Source organism: Chelonia mydas, chromosome 3 (genome assembly GCF_015237465.2).
Source record: "Chelonia mydas isolate rCheMyd1 chromosome 3, rCheMyd1.pri.v2, whole genome shotgun sequence".
Taxonomy (NCBI): domain Eukaryota; kingdom Metazoa; phylum Chordata; order Testudines; family Cheloniidae; genus Chelonia; species Chelonia mydas.
In genome coordinates this window covers 48,404,426-48,417,705 of record NC_057851.1, presented here as the reverse complement: position 1 = coordinate 48,417,705, position 13,280 = coordinate 48,404,426, and positions in this window count along the sequence as shown.

Genomic DNA, 13,280 nt, shown 5'->3' with positions numbered 1-13,280 from the left:
TGTACCACTGGGGGTGCATAGCGGTCTTCTAGAGGTACATCAACTCATCTAGATATTTGCCTAGGTTCACAACAGGCTACATAAAAAGCACTAGCAAAGTCAGTACAAACTAAAATTTCATACAGAGAATGATTTGTTTATACTGCTTTATATACTATACATTGAAATGTAAGTACAATATTTATATTCAAATTGATTTATTGTATAATTATATGGTAAAAATTAGAAAGTAAGCAATTTGTCAGTAATAGTGTGGTATGACACTTTTGTATTTTCATTTCTGATTTTGTGAGTAAGTAGTTTTTAAGTGAGGTGAAACTTAGGGGCACACAAGACAAATCAGCCTCCTGAAAGGGGTACAGTAGTCTGGAAAGGTTGAGAACCACTGAATTAGAGGCACAGAGAGGTCAAATGACTTGCCCAAGTCACATAGTAGGCTTGTGGTACAACCAGGAATATAATCTAGGCCTCCTGATGTCTCCTCCAGTTCTCCATCAACCTGACCATATTGCTACTTCTGTAAGGAGCCATTTTAGCAGAACAGACCTAGGATTATAGACAGGGGAAACATCTTTACAAAATATGTTCCTCATTGTAGATAAAGCCACTTCAACTGTTGTCTCACAGGGATTTCTGAAAGCACTGACTGAATTAAAAGAGCTCAGCCCATCCTACATTCTACCCTATTGTGGTGAGGACACCCAGGTTTGCTAGGTGGATGACTGAGAGCCCTACTTGCCTCCCACTAGGTCCAACCCTTCTAGATCCCTTCCACGATTTTTGGGGAGGCAGTATTAATCCCAGAAAACAAATGTTACACTCAGCTAGAAAACAACACTTCTCTGGGCAGAACAAACCCATAATTAATCCAAGAGACCATACGGGAGCCCCAATGGGGAGTCATACATACCCCTCCCCACAAGAATAGCATAAGCGTAATGTACTGAATGTCCAATGCTAGATACACAGAAGAATGCTTTCTAACCCATTAGGAGTCCAAACAGATCCCCAGACCCAGTCTCTTAGCCCCAAACATGGTACCTTCTGAAACTATGATATTTGCCTTTTTCCCTCCCCTCCGCTTGCTGTATTCCAGGCCCCTATCAGGCTGGAAGGTGGCTCCTGGCCTTCACAAGTAGTAGGCAGGGAAGGCAGCCCCACAACGATGGTCACAACAAGGACACGGGCAATCTGACATAGTGGTCAGATGCAAGAAGGTCAGAGTCTGACAGGCCAGAGGGCAGACCAAGAGTCAGGCATCAGACAAGGTCAGGTTACCAGGAGATGAGAGTCAGGCACCCGGTGACAGACAGCAATCAACGAGTGAGGTCAAGGACAAATCAGGGTGAGAAGCCAGAGTCTAGGGTCTATGATTAGCAGCTCTGGAGCAGAAGTAGGCAGGCAGTCTGTGTTGCTCATCAGTAAGGCTACTGGGTATTTTTAGTAAAAGTCATGGACAGGTCATGGACAGTAAACAAAAATTCACAGCCCGTGACCTATCCATGACTTTTACTATATACCCCTAACTAAAACTTGGGCCGGGGGGCCACGGATGCTCTGAGCGGGGGGGTGGTTCACGGGCTCTGCGGGTGCTGAGGGGGGAGACCAGGCCTCAGCGCATGGCCCAGGACCGCTGCTGGTGCTGGCAGGGTGGGGGGGAGAAGGTTGGTGGGGCGCGCAGGCTCCCTACCTGGCTCCTAGGGGGAAGGGCAGGCAGGGGGGCTCTGTGCGCTGCTCCCCCCACAAGCACTGGCTCTGCAGCTCCGATTGGCCAGAAACCACAGCCAATGGGCACTTTGGGGATGGTGCCTTCAGGAGCGGGGAACGCATGGAGCCCCCTGGTCCCTCCGCCTAGCAGCTGCAGGGATATGGAAGTGGGAGTTGGGGAGCCCCACTGCAGGTAAGTGCTGCCTCTCATGCCAACCCCCTACCCCAGCTCTGAGCCCCCTCCCACACACCCAAAGTGCTGCTGCTGGCCCACGGGCTGCTCAGCCAGGAAGCCCCTGAGCCAGCACCGGCCACTGCAGAAGTCACGGAGGTCACAGGTGCCAACTTTTGTTGGTGCCAGTAGGTGCTTGCGCCCCCAGCCCCTGGTCCCCCCTGGCCCCTCCCCGACTCCACCTCCTCTCTGCCCCTATTGGACCCCTCCCCAAATCCACGCCCCGGCCCCACCTCTTTCCCCAGTGCGCCGCGTTCCTCCTTCTCCCCCGTCCATCCCAGTGCTTGTGCCGTGAAACAGCTGTTTTGAGGTGCAAGCGCTGCGAGGGATGGGGGAGAAGCAGGATGCGGTGGTGCACTCAGGGGAGGAGGCAGAGGTGAGCTGGGGGGGGAAGGGGCAGGGAGCTGCCGGTGGGTGCAGAGCATGCACCAATTTTTCCCCGTGGGTGCTCCAGCCCTGGAACACCCATGGAGTCGGCGCCTATGACGGAGGTCACAGAAAGTCATGGAATCCGTGACTTCTTACTCATCGGTCTTACTTACTTACTTCTTACTCATCAGTCAGCCCCTTACTATGGCTTCCTGATTCATATATTGGTATCAGCCAATCAGTGGGCTGTGAGGGACTGCCACTCAAGCCCTGTGGGGTGGTACTTTCTGTCGAGCTTAGCTTTGCCAGGTCCTCCCAGTCTAAGCCTCTAGTGGCACTGGGGATGCATCTGTAGCCCTGAACTTCCAAGGTTCTAGTTCTGCAATTTCTTACAACAAGCCCTTGTCCCAAGATAGTAGCTACAGAATCTGGCCCACTCCAGATCATGCCAGGAAGGAGGTGAATGCTGCTGAGTCCTCCCAGGGAGGAATGGCCTTTAAAGGGACAGGCCTTTAGGAAGTTGGGGCACGGGTCACTTGCTGGAGGATTCTCTGCTCCTTGAAGTCTTTAAACTACGATTTGAGGACTTCAATAGCACAGATATAGATGTGAGGTTTTTTTTGTAGGAGTGGTGGGTGAAATTCTGTGGCCTGCGTTGTGCAGGAGGTCAGACTAGATGATCATAATGGTCCCTTCTGACCTAAATATCTATGAAAGTTTCCTCCACAGTCAAGGTGAAGGAGAGGGCAAACAACCCTACCACATCAAATCATTTAACTGGGAAAGCAGTATAAAAAGTGTCCAGGCTGGTTAATAACCTACCAGGTGGCAAGTCATCTGTTATTTTTAATTTAGAATTTTAAACAAGTCACACACAAAATCATCTAGTTCTGGATATTGCCAGGCCATGTTAGTAAATGTTCTAACTGCATGTTTCCCTTGTCTTTCCTCCCCCATTTTCTCCTACTGTATGTTGTATTCAATGTTGTGGTTTTTGTTAAAACACACTGTGAGTTCTTTGGGGCAGAGACTCTCTACTTTGTCTTTGTACATCACTTGGCACAATGGGTTCTGATCCTGGCTTGTGCCCTAGATGCTACTGCAATATAAATACTACTACTGCTAATAATTTAATAAGTGGGAAGATAAGAGAGCATGTCCTATGGTGACCATATCCAATGTCTAGCCTGTAAGTTGAAAAGGTTTTTGGATGATACTCAGAGGATGTGTAAGGTTTTAGGGAACTTTATGCCAAATAGAGCTGGCCAAAATGACTTGCAGATGAGTATTTGAGCAGGGGACTGGACTAGATGACCTCCTGAGGCAGAGGTGAAAGTAAGCCGGTGTGTAAGCTGGAGCCCCCGGCCCTTTAAATTGCTGCCAGAGCCCTGCTGCCGGAGCCCTGGGGTAGCGGCGGTGGGGCTGGGGTGGCGATTTAAAGGGCCTGGTGCGGTAGCAACGGACGAGCCCTGGGCCCTTTAAATCATCCCTAGAGCCCTGCTGCCGCTTCCCCAGGGGTCTGGCGGGCTCCGGGGATGATTTAAAGGGCTGAAGGCAGTAGTGGCAGCCAGAGCCCTGGGGTAGAGGCGGCGGGGCTGGGGTGGTGATTTAAAGGGCCCGGAGCAGTAGTGGCGGCCGGAGCCCTGGGGAAGCGGCGGCGGGGCTCCGGGGATGATTTAAAGGGCCCAGGGCTCCGGCTGCCGCTACCACTCAGGGCCTTTTAAACCGCTGCCAGAGCCCCCAGCTGCTGCTGTTACCCCAGGAGGGGGAAGGAGGCACTTGTCGGTACAGGGTGGGCTGGGGCTGGCTCTGATCCCCAGCCCCACCCCTTCCTCCCAAATCCCAGCCCTGCCTCTTCTGGGGGCCAGAGCCGGCCCCAGCCCAGCCCCGTACCGGTAAGTTCCTAGACTTACTTTCAGCTCTGTCCTGAGGTCTCTTCCAACCCTAATATTCTATGATTCTATGATTTGTATACAAAACCACATATTTTGGTGCAGTCTTTGGGCCCCAAAACCATGACTGCAGGGATTACTTTCATGAGTAAGGCCCATTCATGTGGATAAGGGCTGTTGAACCCTTTGTCAATTTGATCTAGGGTGAAATGTTTCCATTTCTGCTATGATATGAGATTTTCTAAGTGAAAATGGTGAATTTTGTCCAAGAGGGAAATCTGCCATTTTTGCAATGGAAAGAGCACATTTCAAATGAAATGACAGCCTTCTGTCTGCAGAAATTGATTTTTGTTTCCATGAAAATTCGAGGAGAGAATGAAAAATGCACTGATTTTTGCATGCCTGCGAGTCCATAAGCTTTTGCTGGCTTTTCTGGCAGTGTACATTGGGTTTTTTGCCCAGTTTTAACTCTCATGTATAAAAAGTCATGTCTCCATTGCAAGGAGTTGTAATTTTTGCAGGATGAGCAGGAGGAGGGTAGAATTTGACCTAAAGCATTCAATATATTCCAAGTAAGTTAATGACTGAGAATGTGGTCAAAAGGAAGACCAGGAGCCTTCCAATCCCTAGTTCTGGCTGAACTGCGCTGGCTGCCTAAGCCAGTGTGTGTGTGATGGGAGGAAGGGAGGTGAAAGTGGCTTTAAGTCAACTTTCTGCTTCTCTGATCATGGACTTGACTGGGGTGGGGCAGAGCAAACCAGTCCCTGTTGTAAATTATGCTGGCTATAGTATTCCTTTAGGAACCACTCTGCTAGCCTGGGCTCACTGGAGTACACTCTGCTGTAGCGCCACCTAGTCTGCCACCATCTCCTCCCTCCATGTCCTACACCTGGGTTGGAGGCAGGGATGGGGTTGTTGAGCAGAGGGCCTGGAAAAGGCTATGGTGGCTTTATACTACCCATGGATTCATAGAATCATAGAATATCAGGGTTGGAAGGGACCTCAGGAGGTCATCTAGTCCAACCCCCTGCTCAAAGCAGGACCAATCCCCAATTAAATCACCCCAGCCAGGGCTTTGTCAAGCCTGACCTTAAAAACTTCTAAGGAAGGAGATTCTACCACCTCCCTAGGTAACGCATTCCAGTGTTTCACCACCCTCCTGGTGACAAAGTTTTTCCTAATATCCAACCTAAACCTCCCCCACTGCAACTTGAGACCATTACTCCTTGTCCTGTCCTCTTCTACCACTGAGAATAGTCTAGAACCATCCTCTCTGGAACCACCTCTCAGGTAGTTGAAAGCAGCTATCAAATCCCCCCTCATTCTTCTCTTCTGCAGACTAAACAATCCCAGTTCCCTCAGCCTCTCCTCATAAGTCATGTGTTCCAGACCCCTAATCATTTTTGTTGCCCTTCGCTGGACTCTCTCCAATTTATCCACATCCTTCTTGTAGTGTGGGGCCCAAAACTGGACATAGTACTCCAGATGAGGCCTCACCAGTGTCGAATAGAGGGGAATGATCACGTCCCTCGATCTGCTCGCTATGCCCCTACTTATACATCCCAAAATGCCATTGGCCTTCTTGGCAACAAGGGCACACTGCTGACTCATATCCAGCTTCTTGTCCACTGTCACCCCTAGGTCTTTTTCCGCAGAACTGCTGCCTAGCCATTCGGTCCCTAGTCTGTAGCTGTGCATTGGGTTCTTCCGTCCTAAGTGCAGGACTCTGCACTTATCCTTATTGAACCTCATCAGATTTCTTTTGGCCCAATCCTCCAATTTGTCTAGGTCCCTCTGTATCCTATCCCTGCCCTCCAGCGTATCTACCACTCCTCCCAGTTTAGTATCATCCGCAAATTTGCTGAGAGTGCAATCCACACCATCCTCCAGATCATTTATGAAGATATTGAACAAAACTGGCCCCAGGACCGACCCCTGGGGCACTCCACTTGACACCGTCTGCCAACTAGACATGGAGCCATTGATCACTACTCGTTGAGCCCGACAATGTAGCCAACTTTCTACCCACCTTATAGTGCATTCATCCAGCCCATACTTCTTTAACTTGCTGACAAGAATACTGTGGGAGACCGTGTCAAAAGCTTTGCTAAAGTCAAGAAACAATACATCCACTGCTTTCCCTTCATCCACAGAATCAGTAATCTCATCATAGAAGGCTATTAGATTAGTCAGGCATGACCTTCCCTTGGTGAATCCATGCTGACTGTTTCTGATCACTTTCCTCTCATGTAAGTGCTTCAGGATTGATTCTTTGAGGACCTGCTCCATGATTTTTCCGGGAACTGAGGTGAGGCTGACTGGCCTGTAGTTCCCAGGATCCTCCTTCTTCCCTTTTTTAAAGATTGGCACTACATTAGCCTTTTTCCAGTCATCTGGGACTTCCCCCGTTCGCCATGAGTTTTCAAAGATAATGGCCAATGGCTCTGCAATCACATCCGCCAATTCCTTTAGCACTCTCGGATGCAACTCGTCCGGCCCCATGGACTTGTGCACGTCCAGCTTTTCTAAATAGTCCCTAACCACCTCTTTCTCCACAGAGGGCTGGCCATCTACTCCCCATGTTGTGATGCCCAGCGCAGCCGTCTGGGAGCTGTCCTTGTTAGTGAAGACAGAGGCAAAAAAAGCGTTGAGCACATTAGCTTTTTCCACATCCTCTGTCACTAGGTTGCCTCTCTCATTCAGTAAGGGGCCCACACTTTCCTTGGCTTTCTTCTTGTTGCCAAGATACCTGAAGAAACCCTTCTTGTTACTCTTGACATCTCTTGCTAGCTGCAGCTCCAGGTGCGATTTGGCCCTCCTGATTTCATTCCTACATGCCCGAGCAATATTTTTATACTCTTCCCTGGTCATATGTCCAACCTTCCACTTCTTGTAAGCTTCTTTTTTATGTTTAAGATCCGCTAGGATTTCACCGTTAAGCCAAGTTGGTCGCCTGCCATATTTACTATTCTTTCGACTCATCGGGATGGTTTGTCCCTGTAACCTCAACAGGGATTCCTTGAAATACAGCCAGCTCTCCTGGACTCCTTTCCCCTTCATGTTAGTCCCCCAGGGGATCCTACCCATCCATTCCCTGAGGGAGTCGAAGTCTGCTTTCCTGAAGTCCAGGGTCCGTATCCTGCTGCTTACCTTTCTTCCCTGTGTCAGGATCCTGAACTCAACCAACTCATGGTCACTGCCTCCCAGATTCCCGTCCACTTTTGCTTCCCCCACTAATTCTTCCCTGTTTGTGAGCAGCAGGTCAAGAAAAGCTCCCCCCCCACAGTTGGCTCGTCTAGCACTTGCACCAGGAAATTGTCCCCTATGCTTTCCAAAAACTTCCTGGATTGTCTATGCACCACTGTATTGCTCTCCCAGCAGATATCAGGAAAATTAAAGTCACCCATGAGAACCAGGGCGTGCGATCTAGTAGCTTCTGTGAGTTGCTGGAAGAAAGCCTCATCCACCTCATCCCCCTGGTCTGGTGGTCTATAGCAGACTCCCACCACTACATCACTCTTGTTGCTCACACTTCTAAACTTAATCCAGAGACACTCAGGTTTTTCTGCAGTTTCGTACCGGAGCTCTGAGCAGTCATACTGCTCCCTTACATACAGTGCTACTCTCCCACCTTTTCTGCCCTGCCTGTCCTTCCTGAACAGTTTATAACCATCCATGACAGTACTCCAGTCATGTGAGTTATCCCACCAAGTCTCTGTTATTCCAATCACGTCATAATTCCTTGACATCACCAGGACCTCCAGTTCTCCCTGCTTGTTTCCAAGGCTTTGTGCATTCGTATATAAGCACTTGAGATAACCTGCTGATCGCCCCAGGAGCCCTCCCCTCACAGACGTTCCTGCCTGTGCTTCCTCCCGGTATCCCGCTTCCCACTTACCTCAGGGCTTTGGTCTCCTTCCCCCGGTGAACCTAGTTTAAAGCCCTCCTCACTAGGTTAGCCAGCCTGCTCGCAAAGATGCTCTTCCCTCTCTTCGTAAGATGGAGCCCGTCTCTGCCCAGCACTCCTCCTTCATGGAACACCATCCCATGGTCAAAGAATCCAAAGATTCCTCTGTGTCACGTGAATTCCTGGGTGCCCTGTTAGAGTAGCTCTTTCCCCTTTGTCCTACCATAGCAGTACAAAGGGACAGAGCTTAAGCCCAGGATCTGGTCCAAGGATGTGAAGATTTTCTTCACTCAGATTTCTGAGTCCTCTACAAGTGTTTTCTGGCTCTCCGCTCAAGAGAGCTAATCAAACTACACCAAAGTTAACTGAAAAGGGAGGTGATCATACTCATATGTTGTGTTTTAAAATATCTTCTTCATTAGCTCCTGAAAGCAACTCTAAATCCATTCTACTGCAAGGCATCTACTTATACCGAAAGCTCAGACTCATTTTAAATTTGGGCAAAGTATACCTTGAATGGCACCACTTGGAGAACTGTATTGGTCCTATAATGCAACATTTTCATTCCTCGTGCACATCTAAAAATGATCTGGGTGAAAGTAAGGTCAGGCTTGGTAAAAATGTAGAGAAACAAATGTGTACAGTTGTGGTCGTTAGAAAAAATTGGTGGAGGTGAGTAAGGCATGTCTCTGGAATTGTCACTGAGAACACACACAGTTATAAAAAGCTGCATTTTTCTAGGTGAATTAAACACAAAAATAAGCAACCATGTCACAGACTTCTAAACTGTGCAAATTGAGGACTGTTTAATATTTAAATCTGATGAGAATAAATTCCAATTACCAGTAGCTCCTCCTTCAAATTTCTCATCAAGATCCATCACTGAAATTACATCTATAGGATATCAGCCAATTTATGATAAGTAAAATGAATGTCTGATGAGGATAGACAGCATTTTATTACTCTTTCTTCTTATGTGTGTGCACATTAATATACACCCACATACTATGGCAAATTGCCAGTAAGATTATGATGGGTCCCACACTTCCTCTTCTTGGGGAGGGTTCAGGATGCAGTTTCCTGCCTCTGAACTAGGGTATCTACTGTCCCACTAGTAACCCAGAGAATGGTGGTGGAGAGGGAGGGACCCAGACCCACCCTCTACTCCAGGTCCCAGCCCAGGGTTCCCTAGGGATAGTGGTAAACCACTTAAACTAGTGCTTCCTGCCCCTGGGCTACTTCCCTCTCCTGATCTTCAGCTTGTGGGGCTTCATGCCCTCTCTCTCTACACAAGCCAGGTGTCTCTTTACCTAGGGTCTTGGTCTTCTAGCCAGCCACAGCACTTCTCCAAACTGCTCTCTGCTCCAACTCCTTCCCCTGGCTGACTGACAGGGGGGTTTTATCAGGGTGACTAGCTTCAGGTGCTCTAATTGGCTTCAGGTGCTTTTAATTAATCTATAGAAACCTTTCTTCCCGCTACAGGGAATAAGGCTTCTCTTCATCCTGGGACTTACATATCTCTCCTATATCACTCTCCTGCTGCCTTCTGGCCACGCTGTATCACAATACACACACACACACACACTCACACTCACACACACACACACACATACACAATTTGCATGTACAGGTGTACATTTGTTTTGCATCTGTGTATTCAAATTGTATACATTTGATTGTATCCCTCTCCTGTTTGTGCATCACTCCTCTGCTTAGATAATAAACTCTTAGGCACTGAGATCCTGGCTTCATACATGTTTGCATAGTACCTCACACAATGGAATCCCAGTCAGCACAAAAATATGAGTTAAACAACCGTTGTAAAAGATTCTTTTCTCCCCTTATTATATTCCTTTTATATTTTCTGTTTGTTGAAGATATCACTCAGCGATGCATTATGGGATACCACAGATTACAAGGATTGAATGGGTTGCAATGACATGTCTGGTATTTGTGATGCTACATTCTATGTTATTGTCATTGAATCTGGAAGCACCAAGAAGATTTCACAGAGAAAAAAGCCCAGTTAGTGAAAGCATTAAAAACAGAAATCTGTACTGAACCCATTTTTTTTTTTGCTTTGCACTTTACTTAGAAAGGAAAGATCAGTTCAGACTTGAGAAAGCTTCAAATTCCATAAAAATTCCTGCAAAGGAGAACAACTTAGACAAATTAAACCCTGGACACAGTCTACCAATTCAAGTCAAAGCCAAACATACAGAACAGAGTAGACAAGTCTTTCGCAAGATGTTTTTCAGTGATCTATTTCAGAGCTGACTTGTGTCATGGAATATTTTTCCTTTGAATAGGAAAAACACTAATGTCTGTTACCACATCATTCTGTCTTGAAATACCTTATGCAACTGACTGTCACTTTAAAAGTACAGGTTTCAGAGTAGTAGCTGTGTTAGTCTGTATCAGCAAAAAGAATGAGGAGTACTTGTGACACCTTAGAGACTAACAAATTTGTTTGAGCATAAGCTTTCGTGAGCTACAGCTCACTTCATCGGATGCATTCAGTGGAAAATACAGTGGGGAGATTTATATACACAGAGAACATGAAACAATGGGTGTTACACTGCACACTGTAAGGAGAGTGATCAATTAAGGTGACCTATTATCAGCAGGAGAGAAAAACCTTTTGTAGTGATAATCAGGATGGCCCATTTCCAACAGTTGACAAGAAGGTGTGAGTGAGGTGCCACAAGTACTCCTCTTCTTTTTTTAAAAAAAGTATAGTATCTGACACTGAGAAGTCAGCTGGTTTGAATTTTCCATTGTTTTAATGTGAGGCAAAGTTGTTTTTGAGCCATGAAGACAGGTTATGGGTTTCCAAAGATTCAGAAAGGTGTTCTCAGGAAAAGAGATATTTTTCTTAATATTTTAGACTGTAGCAAATATTTTCCCATCATCAAATCTTTACTCAAACAAGTTGATGGCAAAACCAAAACTCAGATTTGATCACTCCTAGATTTAACATGCCATTTCTTGTAGAACTGCTCATGTAAGATAAAATTTTCAAAAAAGCTCCTAGCTGATTTAAGAGCCTCAATCTCATTTCAAAAGTGGCTTTGGGCATTTAGGAGAGATTTAGGCTCCTAAATACCAATCTCTTTTGAAAATAGGACTTAGGCACTTTTGAAAACATTATCCTTATTGTAAAAAACATTATGTGAAATTAGTCTTTTTAATATTTCCAGCATCTGGATTACAGGAGTGCATCCTGCCTGACACTTAACCTTTACAATTGACCTAAAACCAATCAGCGTAACCATTTGCTTGCTCAGAAACAACTGTAAAGGTTTGAAATACCACCATCACATAAAATTTATAGGAGTCCATTCACTCCACATGGTAGATGTTGACATCAGTGGGAGTAGGACTGGGCCCTAAGTTTTGATTTGAAGTCTATTTAGCTTAAAAAACAGAAGGTTGAGAAGGGACCTGATTACAGTCTATTAGTCAGTGGTGGGCAACCTGCGGCCTGTCAGGATAAGCCGCTGGCCGGCCACCAGACAGTTTGTTTACATTTGCAAGGCCACCTGCAGCACCTTTGTTTACATTTGCACGGCCACCTGCAGCACCCAGGTATACATTTTTAATAGTGAGAGTAATTAACCATTGGAACAATTTATCAAGAGTCATGGTGGATTGTCCATCACTGGCAATTTTCAATCAAAATAGGCTATTTTTCTAAAAGTTCTGCTCTAGGAACTATTTTGGAGAAATTCTATCGCCAGTGTTCTTGGAATCTGTGAATCAGCACTGCATACCCGTGTTTTCTCTTTCATGGAAATCTCTAGCTAAGGACACAAATACCAAGCTGTGATCTTAGGCACCCCTGTATTCACACCCTACACACTGTTGCAATAATATTTGTACAAAATATGCTTTGTGAGGTATATGAAATATAATAATACAGTGGTTATTAATATCATTGTAAAATGTATTTGCTAACATATGTGAAGTTATGAATACTCTTGGTATGCTGTTTAAGACCAGATAGCCTAGCCTAGGTAAAGGTAATAAACAGGTCTGTCCTAGGCAAAGGAAAGTGGGTTTATCTCAATTTACATATTAGAAGTAAACAAAGCCATCAAGCTAAATCAGTGAGTGTTATCCTGATCCTGAACTCAAAAGACAGAGAATTAACATGGCACACAAGACAGAATCCCCAGCAGGTCTTCTTGACCTGTAAGACACAGACATCCCTTTGGGGATAGAAGGAACACAGAGAGACTCCATCTTCAGCCTTCACCTTAGGAGACAAAGGAACAAACAATTTGATTTCAGTGATGGGTCCTGGCCAGGGTGGCCAGTAAAAGCTGGACAAGAGATCATCTTAAACAAATATTGTATATTGCTAAAACTTATAAGTTTTAAACCTTTGGATGAGTATTTTTGCTTTTATTTGCTTGTAACTATTTCTTCCTTTAGTTCTTTTATTTAGTATCACTTAATTCATGTTCTTTTGTTAATAAAATTTATTTTACCTTCATTATAAATTATCAGTGCTGTGTAAGTTCAGTAAAGTGAGTGCTTCTAGACAGCTAACAGAATATAGTTTTACTGCCCACGTAAGGGAAGCAAACCTAACACTTTCTCTGTGAGGGTCAGCAAGAGGGACAGGTTCCTGCAGTAGGACTATTATGGGTTGAATTCAGGGCTGGAAGCTTACTAAGGTCAGCCTGCAAAGAGGAACCAGGTTGGGTATAGCCAGGGTAAGGCTTGTAGGCTGCTGGCAGGCTATGGTGGGTCAGAGCTCTGGACCAAAGCTACACAGTCACAAGGCACCCTGGGTAACACAGCATATGGTGACTGAACCCCTTACTGGTCACACTGGTATAGCTGAACCAGGATTTACACACCATTTCTTGGTTAACTGAGGTTCACATTTCCAGCACTTATAAACTGGTTTTAAGTGAGTCATAAGTGAGAAGGCTGGGAACAGGATAAAGGCTGGTTACAGGTTTATTATTTTCTGTTGGTTAGTTTTAGATAAGGGGATTAGAACAAAAGTAAAGCATAAACATGAGCATCAGAGAAGTAACCACAAAGTTAGAGCTCGCTAGGTTGACACAATAGAAAAAAAGTATGAACACCAAAAGTGTGAAGCTGACCTGACAGCCAAGGGGAGGGAAGGCAGAAAAGCAGCAGCAAGAAGACCACCACC